This window comes from Gavialis gangeticus, unplaced genomic scaffold, assembly GCF_001723915.1.
Source record: "Gavialis gangeticus isolate Ggan-Ray unplaced genomic scaffold, GavGan_comp1, whole genome shotgun sequence".
NCBI classification, from domain to species: Eukaryota; Metazoa; Chordata; order Crocodylia; family Gavialidae; genus Gavialis; species Gavialis gangeticus.
Genome location: NW_017729025.1, coordinates 31562972 through 31574393, shown reverse-complemented (window position 1 = coordinate 31574393; position 11422 = coordinate 31562972). Strand labels below are relative to the sequence as shown.

General features: G+C 39.6%; 1 long non-coding RNA gene across 1 annotated transcript in view; it reads left to right on the top strand.

Moving 5' to 3' along the window:
• Positions 1–9262, top strand: part of LOC109298471 — a 183050-nt gene extending 173788 nt beyond the window's left edge. Inside the window, exon 5 of the long non-coding RNA XR_002097618.1 lies at positions 7406–9262. This is a non-coding gene — a long non-coding RNA (uncharacterized LOC109298471). The remainder of the gene's footprint in view (positions 1–7405) is intronic.
• Positions 9263–11422: the final 2160 nt, after the last annotated feature.

Below are 11422 nucleotides of genomic sequence, written 5' to 3'. Positions count from 1 at the left end.
CTCCTTCCCTTTACTAGAACAATTGTGGTACTAAAGATAATACCAAAAGTATGCAATGTTTATCTAATATTCATGTGGTTTTCTTCTTACTATGCCATTAAGATGACTTGCCATTGTACTATGTGATTGCCTGCTTTTTTGAATGTATGTTTTTATTTCATAGTCATGCTTAACATTTTAACATACATTGACTTGATTTGTGTATTTTGGACTCGAGAAATAGTGTTAAAAATCTTATTTACTATAAGCAGTACATGAAGAGAATTTAAATGCTTTATGGGATAGGTAGATATATCTGAACACACCTCAGTCATATGCACTCCAAAATGTTGTTGTTCCTACATTTGATTGTGCCATTTTACATATTCAAGAGATATTACATCCACAAGGATGTCAAATAAGAAAATATATAAAAGCTCTGCATTTCCTGTGCAGGAAAAAAAGGATGGGAAAAATAATATGGTATTGTGCTATACTTAAGGACACTGGTCTATGGTGTTTATGCTGGAAAAAATAGCAAAATGAGCAGAATTTGATGGGCTGCATGGAATTTTACATTTAATGCTTCTTCACTATGGAAATCATGCAAAATTGCTTGAAAATGGTTGTCAAGTGTTTGATTGTAGCACTATAGAATCCCCAAGAAAAGAGAAAAGCCCACTAAAGTTTTGAGAACAATTGAATATCAAGTAACAGACTTGGTTGCTATCTTCATACTTCTGGTGTATTTATAAATGGTTTACCTTGAACTTTTTTTCTTTTCCTTTCTAAAACCAGGATTTAAATGCCCCGCATGGCAGTAGCAATTGCCAGAGTAGAACATGCACTGTTCTGGAATCCATTTAATCTGAGTTAATGTTATATATTTTGAAAGGCAGCCTTATTATTGAGCTTTCTTTTAATTTTCTTTGTTACTCCCTCTCACGTGGTTTGTAGATGTGCCATTGGGGTATAGAAGTCTCAGCCCTGTAGCATGTTAAAAGGGGGTTTGAATTCTGACATGTATACCTGTTACTACACACTGTTGTTTGATATAGGAGGTAGACTGCTTAGCAGGTTATACGTTGATGATTTCAGTCCCAGACATGCTAGGCCTCTGCTTTTTGTTAGTAGGATGTAGATGGAATGGAGTGGAACATAACATTTCCCTTCCAAATCGATGGTCCTTGAAGTCCATTCATTGTTTCTATTTGTCTTTTAAATTTGTCAGAACCCTGTGCCCCATTGTATGGGTTAATGACCTACCTACTGAAGGTCCCTCATTATGTAAATTCACATGCTCTTATAGTCCATAAAAGGCTAAATGGGGCTACATGTAGGATACAACCCAAACCATTCTGTTCATCCTGGGATTTTAGTTATCAGAGAAGTTATTATTGGTGCCTTGCAGCCATTTTTAGCCAGTGGAAATTCAATGTCAGTGAGTGATTTAGTGTCATGAGGGTATCTCCTTCAGATTTTTCAACTAGATTTGGACAAACCAAAGAAGAAATGCCCTCCAGAGACCCTTTCCTAGGTTTATGTTGTGCCCCAATGCAGGACTTTATATCTGAATACTCAGATAAGGCAAATGCAGTCAATAATCAGAGTGTAATCCAGACAGGTGCAGAGCTCAAGAAGAACTTTTTTCCTGAATTCAGCACAGAACACTTAGACACATATTACAGGAACGGGAAGGGAAGGGAGCATTTTCTCAAGCATCAGCTATTTGCTTTTACTAGAAAGTAGTCTCAGGAGTACATAGGCTGATGACTTAAACTTGTGCAGAAAAATATCCTATAGTAAAACCCTGGAAATTGAATTTCCAGGGGAAATCTTTTTGCTCAGTGCATTATATTTTTAGCTAGCATTTTCTATTGCTATCATGCATGCTAAGTATAGACATTTATGATGCTTATTTATGATGCTGTAATCCCACCTTATCATTAGTGAGTGGTGAACTTCAAAAGGTTTGGAGAAGTATCTAAAGCAGTGGTCTTCAACACATGGCTCATGGGCAAACCACAAGAAATGTAAAAGTTACAGCTGAGGTTGACAGGGGGCAAAGTATGGTGTTTCTCACAGAGCTTTATTTGATGGGTATTGTTGCCCAATGGATGAAGGCTGGGGACCACTGATGCAAAAACTCAGTTGCTTCAGTAGTTCATTCAAAAAGCCAAAAATGATATTAAAGCATTGGCGTTTCCTTAAAAAATTCCCAGTAAGACATGGGAGAGAAGTATATGAAGAACAGCCTCACTCCCACATTCTTCCATCACTGAGTTAGTGGGAAAGTCATATGTAGAGTTATCAGCCATACAAGGACAGTTTGTTGGGTATTAGCTTTATTAGAATCAGTAGTATCCTCATAAGTAAAATGTTTTCTGTGTGTTCCCAATAAATCTGTAGAGCTTATAGGTATTAATTAAAGATGGAGGCTGCCTGTTTGTTGTATATATTAAGGCCTAAATTTTCCACTGAAGGCAAGACAGTGAAAATCAGGAGGGAGGTTTGAGCACACACTGATTGTTAACCACCCTTGCAGCACATCAGAGCTCTAAATGATGTGGGCTGCCAATGGCTGCAAAGGGGCATTCTAGGGATTGCAAGGATTCAAGGATAGGCACCATTCATGCAACATCCACAGAGAAGAAGATGAGGGAAGTTGTGATGCTGCACCACTGAAGAACATCTATCTCTGGAGACTTCCATGACTGGCTAAATTGCCTTTAGGGTTTGGAGACATGACAAGCTTTAGATACAAAAAGCTTCAAATATATAGCAAAATCTAGGCCTCTGTTGAGATTCACACCATTTATATGGGGTCTTAGATATAGTCAAAAAAGGGCCTCTGCATGGGAGAGATCTGTAGGAGATGAGGGAAGGTTCGAAGCATCAGAACAGCCACTGCTACTGCCTGACTGCAGTGGGGTCTGCATCTGCTGAACATCCCTTGCACTGCTCTAACCCAATATCTATAGTTAGGTATCTGTTGGTGACATTATATTGATTCTCACTACACCTCTTAAAATGTCCTGTGTGCATTAAGAAGTGAGTGCAGTATTTCACTTGAAGTTGTTTCAACATAGCCATAAAGGTGGGGATGGTAAGACTTGACTAATGTGCATTAAGGCAATACCTACTATTTTCAGTGTCAGAAGAGAAGAAAGAAAGTAAAGAGTAAAATTTGTCTCAGCGCAAGCGGCAGTGTAGGGAGGGGAAGGGGCAGGAATGAAGGGTATATATGAGTATATAATCAAACAAAGTCCATGATTACTTATGTTTATGTGGTCCTGTGGAAATGTGATCTGTCCTGTTGGATTTGTGCTTTATTTTTGGATAATGCTCTATCATACAGAGTCAGTACAGAGACAGAGTCATTATTGTTGCTGCACGTTATGGTGTTTTGGCACTTGGCCATTCTCTGCATACATGCCAAGATGCTTTTATAAAACCATTAAAAAAGCAGTACTAATTAGATATTTAGAGGAACAGAAATCCTGAAGGTTAAAATACCAGGGAAGCAGTTATGACCACAAGTGGCTGTTATATAAGTCAGTCCACGAAGGGTAACCTTCACTGAGCAAACACAATAAGCCTGACATTTCTTTTCTATTAAAATAACTTATAGTGATAAGGATATTTATATTTGTGTTGCTTACCTATGTTACCATTACTTGCTATCTTTATTGCATTCATGCTTAAAGACCTAAATCAGGATCATAATCCCACTGTACCTGGTGCTGCAGAAACACAAAGGAAATACAGTTCTTGCCTTGAATTGCTTACACCCATAACATTTCTCAATACCCATAATATTTAAAAGTGTAACAAGATGCAAAATGAGATGCACAACACAACAGAGCCAGAAGGTTGGCATGCTATGAAATTCTCTTAATTGAAGAGGGGGAAAGTTGCCTATATTTCAGTTTCCCCTGTCTGTAAACTTCTTCATGAGTACGGTGGAGACAGCTACAACTGGACAATAGAGAGGAACTAAGACACTGGGTTTTGAACCCACTTCAGACTGGGTGAATGCTACCGATTGTGCTTAAAGTTTGAGGCTAATCCCAGAGCAGAATCCAGGTTTATATCTGAATGTGTGGTGCCAATCCTTGGTGTCAGTGTTAGAGGGAGTCTTTCAAGTTCTGCCAATTCTCACAAGAGTGCAGCCATTGCAGGTGATAACTAGTTTAGAACTGCTTTTCACTCGGTTTTTTGGGTACACTTAAAATTAAACTAGAAAAAGACTTTTCTTTAAGGTTTGTATGTGCCAAACCAGCATGATAGGTTCAGATATAGGCTTTGAAAGCCATTCTCTCCCAAAATATGAAGGGTCTTAGATCTGAGGTTCTGCTCCTGACTATAGGATGCACATTACCAGTTTCAGATGTTTCTTATAGTTTGCTTCCGCCTGCCAGATCAAGGCTTTCTCTGCAAGTCATGTGGGCTACCTTTTATCCCAGTACTAATCATCCAGTGCCACAGGTGTTGGTCCAGTCAGTAACCCTATGAAATGGCAGCACGGGGGCTGGCTGATAGGGCGGTTGATGTTCTACTGGTGATTTGCTCAGGTCTTAATATCTCTTCACATTATTGAGTAGCTTCTACTCAGGCTTCTGGGAATGATGTGTGAGAGCACCATATCTTAGCAGAAATGGAAATGATAAACTGAGCCCTGGGCAGAACATCGTAGTTGTCTGTTAAATGTCTTTACATACTTTTATTTAAACACCCAGGTTAGTTTTCCAATGCCTCTTCCCTTTTTCCAAGGAATTCTGTATCCTGAAATTTGACTGAGAGACTTTCCAGAACATCAGTAAATGAGACCACAAGTGCTGACCAAAGTATGAAACACATCTAAATATCACAGAAATAGGGCAAAATTGTTGCCTGTGGTGAAATGATACAGCTCACTGAGGTTGTACTCAAGCAAGTCCATGCACACAGACAGCATATAAATATATTCAGATATCTATAAAATCCTTTGTCCGGCAATATAGCCTGTTAAAAGTGTGGAGGGAGAATAGTATGATTCTGTGACTCGAAGAAAAAAATGGAAAATGCAGTTTTAGTATTGTAACTAGAACAGAGTCTGACCCAGCAACTTTTTCCCATAATTGACTTACATTATCAGAGTTTTCCTGTGTGGACACCTCTCTATTTTTGGTTACAGGATTTTGTAATTCTCCTTCAGCCTGATAAATTGTGTTTGTCAGCTTCAGGGTATCTTGGTATAGATATATAATAAAAGGATATGTATCTACTTATAATCTCTATCTAAATCTATGTGTTCACTATGTATACATACACATAATATATGAATATATAGTATAAATATGGTGTGTACGTGCGCGCGCACACACACACACACACACAAATTAATACTTTGATGTCTTTAGCGTTTTCAACTAATTATACCTTCCAGTCTCATGTTAATTCCCATTTGAAACATTTGGCACTATTCCTCCTAATTCATTTATATTAATGAGGGGAGGATCCTCTAAGCAATAATCAGTTAAAAATCATGACTAGCTTTGTTAATAAATACCAGATTGGTGCATGATACAGTATTGGCTTGTCCTTAATTAGGAAGCACTGGAAGGGGCACCAAGAGGGAAATACTCATAAATTTTTCTTTTTAAGTCTAACTGCTCTCTTTCTCATATTGTATCTTTGAAATGGAGAGAAAAATTGTAACTTTGAAATTCCTTAATTTTCATATACTTAAGATAGCTTATGATTAATTAAGATATAGATTTAATACTGAGAGTGTTTTTTTTTTTTTTTTACTAACTCTGTTTGTTTGGAAAAAATCTGGAGAAACCATGTGCAATATTGCAAAGTAGCAGGTAATTTAAATGTTTAATTTAAATACTGGGAAAGTAGAAGCTGGTTAAATCTTATGAGATAGAGACTGGTTGGCTCAGGGAAGTAGTGATGAGCTAGTGCAGCTCTCATTTCTAGGTGACTGACTGGAATCATGTCCACATAAGAATGGAAAGTTATTCCCATCCATGTGCATTCAGTGGTGGCCTCAGTTCATTTCCCATGGGATGGATGACTTTAACACTCACAAACCTTTCTACACTTAGCCAGCTGAGCAGGGAACACAAAGAGTGGGTGGGCATGGACTGCAGAGCATGAATCATTTTTGTCTTATGTTGATACCAGACGTTAAGTGAGGACAGGTGAGCAACGTTTTCATGCTAGTGAAAAGCCTAAATGGCTTGGAGTGGTGGTCAGGTATAAAGGCACAGTGATTGCATTGAACTTTCAGTGCCCTTTGTTCTCAAAATCCTTTCAATCAGTAGCCTTGTGTGGAATATTGCCATCAACTATTAAGCTTTTTATTTAGGTTTTTCTAATACTTAACATTGTGTTGTGTGAGCTGATGTGATTACTGATTTTTTTTAAGACAAATACGTCCAGTTTATATATGTAATAATAACTTACTAATACAGGAAAAACACAGTTACCAAGCATAACTTATTACCTCAGGTCTTTTGAACAATACAGTGGCAGGCATTAAGTCCTTCCCAAGTTTAGGCCATTACGGGCTTCATGTCAGCACTTTTTCTGACGGAAAAGGTGCTTTTTGCCTTTTGGGGTATGTCGAGGCACTGCATTTAGATTGACTTACCTGGGTTAGGTCAATATGCATGCCTAATCATTCTGTTCAAAGGCCTTAAATTGCCCCCCAAATGGCACACCAATCTAAGTTAGTTCACCAGAGGAGGTATACTAACCTAGACTGAGAATGGGTTAACCCAATCTAAGAAAGGGTTAGATCTCACAAATGCTTGGAATGGTATTTGTGGGTGTGGGTGTGGGTGGGTGAGTGGGTGTGGGTATGGGTGTGGGTGTGATATGATGTGGTGTGGTATGATGCATGCAGTGCCTTGCACAGTGGACTTCTCATCTCACTTGGGACCTGTAGGAACAGGTAAAGTAATTGTGATGATAGTAGACTGTGGTGGGAAAGGTTGTGAAAAATGGAGTGGAAGAGTCACATTGGGCAGAGGAGGGAGAAGGGAACAGAAAGCATTCTCAAGTCTTTCATATGTGATAATTTTGGGAGAGGCTGAAGATGCTGCTAAGGAGTATGGTCAGGGTACAGAAGTGAGGAGAGCTCCTTGAAAGTTGAAGGGGAGATAACGCTGGTAGCTGCAGGTGCTCCCAGTAAGGGCACTGAATTCCTGACATAGGAGATGAAACTGGAGATCCTGAGTGCTTCTGGGATCATCTAAGCTCTCAGGGAGGTGTGGTTGAGGAGAGCCTGACTGATCATAGAGGAAGAGCTGGAGGTAGCTGAGAAGCTATTACTTTTAAAGACTTCCCTTTATCAAAGGTTCTCTCAGTAACTAACATTTTTTTCCATCTCTCTTTTAATGCCTTCTTGATTTCTCCTTCCATTGCCTTGCAGGTCTCCAGGTTAACTCTCCAGGTTAAGGCTAAAGATATTGAGGAGATTCCCACAAATGGCAGAAGAACCTCTTATGAGACTGGGCCGGGAGGGATGGATTCTGGGATTCTGCACAATTCTTCACACTTCTCACCCTTGCAGTAGTGAGTGGACTTGACATCTGCAAAGCAAGGAAGAGCAAAATTGCCTGGCAGTGAGGCAGGCATTGCTGTGCATGGAAGCACAGGAGCACTAGGGAAAGGGAGGTAAAAGGCTCCGTGGGGCAAAGTAGCATGAGGTGGGATAAGGTAGAAAGTCCAAGAACTTTGTTTCTGTAGAAGTAGGACATCTGGCCACCTATCAGTGATGATTGTGAATAAACAAGAGAATAAACACTGGTGCCGTGCTAATATCTAACTGTTCAGAAACACAAATAAAATAACATCAGTATCTGGCAAATGAAGGAGGAAAGGAAAAATATTGGGAAGATGTTTTATTTTGACTCTGTTTTGTATTGTTCATAACAAACAATAGTTGTTTTTTTTAAATAAAAACCCTAGTAACTATAAAAATCACTTGACAGCATCCTTTTAAATTTACCAGTAACAGAATGACTGCAAATGTGTATCAAACAACCTGCTTTCAAATGCAGGTAAGCTGCCATTGAAAAGAGATTTAATCCTAACTGTTTATGCCTGCTTTTGATGACAGTGCAGTTGTGTATTGTGTTGGTTAATAATGCATTCAAGCACCTGTTTAGAGAAGGTATATTCTACTACAGTCCAAAATGAAAACAACCCCATTACTTGTAGGGGTTTCATTCATAATTCTTGTATCATGCTCTGATTAGAGTATACATTGAACCTCAGACAAGCATTACCTAAGGCACATTGAGTTAAATGCACTGTATAAACTAGGCACAAACCACAAAGCTACCTTTAACTTGCACAAAACAGCAAGTAGAAATTGATTAAAATATGCATTCTACTAATATAACGGCTGGTCTCAGTATAGAAATTAATTAATGCTAATAGTACACAATCAAAACTGCTTTTAGAAATCTTCTTAGAACATTAACTAAAATGTTCATCTTTTTAATGCATTTGACTGAATCACTGAGACTAAAAGCTTTGCTTCCTCCATGCAAATGTGAAAAAAAATCACAGTCTGAATGTTCAAGCAGTGATTTTATAGCAACCTCCCCCAGCCATTTGCTTTTGGATTCCTTGTTAACCTGAGCCTGGTCCCAGTGCCATGTGTGAGGTTGTACTATTAGCTACTACAGATTGAGGTGGCAGCCCTGGGAGTCAAGGCCAATAACATATGCAGATTGAGCCACAGAGCAGAAAAGGAGATAACTAAATGAAAAAAGGGGAAAGGGTATTGCATTTAAAGAGGCAGTGCTGATATATTCTGGGTGTATAGTTCACAGTTACTCAAAACTCAAGGCATGAATGTTTCCAAATCCTCCAGCTAGATTTCTCTAACATTGTCCTCTTCATTCATCATGTTCCTGGCTTCTGGTTTTCTGCGTGTTTTGTTTTGTTGTTTACCTTTAGGCAAAGCATATTTTACAATACAAAGCATCATATAGACCCCATTGTGCATATCAAGAACCTAATCCTTCCACCCCATTGGAATCTCACAGGACATGCTAGGTACCTAATGCTTTCATTTCCCAGAGGAGTGTGGGTCTTGGGAGTATCATAAATTGAGAGCAGTCACTCAAACATTTGGCATGTCATCTGAATCTCACAATAGAAAAAGCCTTACATTTGGAGGACGTTTAATTTAATTGTTTGCAGCTTAAATATTTTTTCAAGCTTAACATGATTCACAGGTACTGATTCTCTCTCTCTTTCTCACTCTTCCCTTTAAACCTGCCATCCTCCCCTCCTTCCTGTTCCATGCAACTTACCCTCTCTCCTTTTCTTCTTTTATATATGAGAGTCCTCCTTAGGTTTTGATTTTTGTCCATCTCAACTCCTCATCCATTTCTGATCCTTATTTCTTCTTCATTCCCCAGCCACTTGACTTCTTCCAGAACTCATGTTTAAAACTGAGAATAGCTGGCCTCTCGGTCACTGAGAGATGTCCCACTGAAACCCAGAGAGACAGCAACAGCTTCAATTGAAAATGATTTTGAATGTGTTCCAGCAATCATGAGTTTTAACAGCTATTTCCCAGAAACCTAGAAGCTTTGCAGTTTTAAAATATATAGTTATTTTCAGCACTACATCAGATTTTCATTAGGACCGTTTGCAGCATTTGTAGTGATGTGCTTCTACTGACACCACTTTGTTATGATGACATCTGTATAACAATACAACTACAAACATATGTTCCTTTACCAACCAACCCCAAACCAACCAGCTGCTCCTCCACACGTTACAATTAGAAGGCAATCCTTGGAGAATGCAAGGATTCTCCTACCTGCATAGCCCCCTTTCTCAAAAACAAAAATGACAGTCTGTTCAACACTGGATAAAATCTGCCAGTGCTGTCTTTGGCTCTCCAAAATCATGTCTTTGATGATCGTGACATCAAGGCCCAAACCACACTTCTCATCTTCCAGGCTGTTGTCATTCCTATCATGTTGTATGGGTATGAAACTTGGATGACACACCAGAAACACCTGAAGGCTTTGGAACATTACCATCAGTGACATCTTTGGAAAATACCCCAAATCAGTTGGGAGGACAGAAGAGCAAATGCCAGTGTTCTGGCTCAAGCAAACACCACCAGGAAAAGTCATGTCCTAAGGATGCCTTACAACTGGCTCCCAAAACAGATCCTATACTCCCAATTCACTGGTCATCACTGCTGTAGAGGAGGGCCAAAAAAAGATTCAGGGACAATTTAAGGAAATTTGTTATTAACATCAACGCCTGGAAGACTCAAGCACTGAATCATACCCAATGGCACCATTATATACAGTAAGGCATCGATCATTTTGAGTGAAGCCTCCTCACTATGGAGGCAGATAGATGAGACAGAAAAAGGGAAAGAGATGTGACCTGACATCACCAGGATCTGCTTCTTCCTCCCCAAACTATTTGTCACATCTGCAGTTGAACATGTGGATCTTAGATCAGTCTCCTCAGTCATCTACAGACTCACTGATGACTGCCTTATTTACTGGAAAGCTATCATTCTTGTATTGAGGGACTGGTTTTGTTGCTGTAGTGTTGCAGTGCTCTGAGTATGGCATCAAACCTGGAACCACGAAAAATGAGTGCAGTATCTCTGCCACAAACTTCCCTCAAAAAAGTAACTTCTCTCTATGTCTCAGCTCTGCTACTTTTTAGAGCAGCGTTGTCCAATTTGTGTCTCAAGAGATGCACGTGGCCTGAAAGTCATTAACATGTGGCCTGTGGGCTTCCACCTGTCTGCCACTCATCCCACCTCTCCTTCTGCAGCTGCAAGATCTCTGAACTCCCCCTCCTTTCTCTGGCTTCTGATTTATGTCCCTGCCTCTGCCGTTGCCCCTGCCTCTGGGGGGAGCAGTGTACAGCTTCTAGCCACTCTAGTTGGCTAGCCCTATTTGAGAGGAGAAAAGCATGAAAGTTGTATTGGGTGGCACTTCTTTTTGTCTGCAGTTTCATAGAATAACTCCCTTCTTTACAGCTGAAGTCCCTTGCCTCTCTGGAAGTGAATGTGTCAGCTTGTGTTACTTTGGGTTGCTTTGTGCTTACCTTCAGAACCATGTTCTTGCTTTTCTCAACAAGTTTCGTCATGCCCATCTCCAAAAAACTTGGGCTCAGGCAAATTTCCTTTGGTGTTGAAGGTGTGGTATCTTCTTTAGCTCTCAGGTTTCTATTGCAAGTATATTTCTGCTCCTTTATAGCTTCTTTAGAGTCATAGCACCATGTCCTTGCTTTCTGATACAGTTAAAGTGACCTGAATCATTTGAACCATGAATTCTTCTGTCACTGCTGTCAGAGAAATTCTAAATGCTGTAACTCCATAGAGAACCACTGCAATCAGCTCTTAAGGCAAGCCCTAATGCTATTAATTTCCAGTCCCCCCACTCTTTAT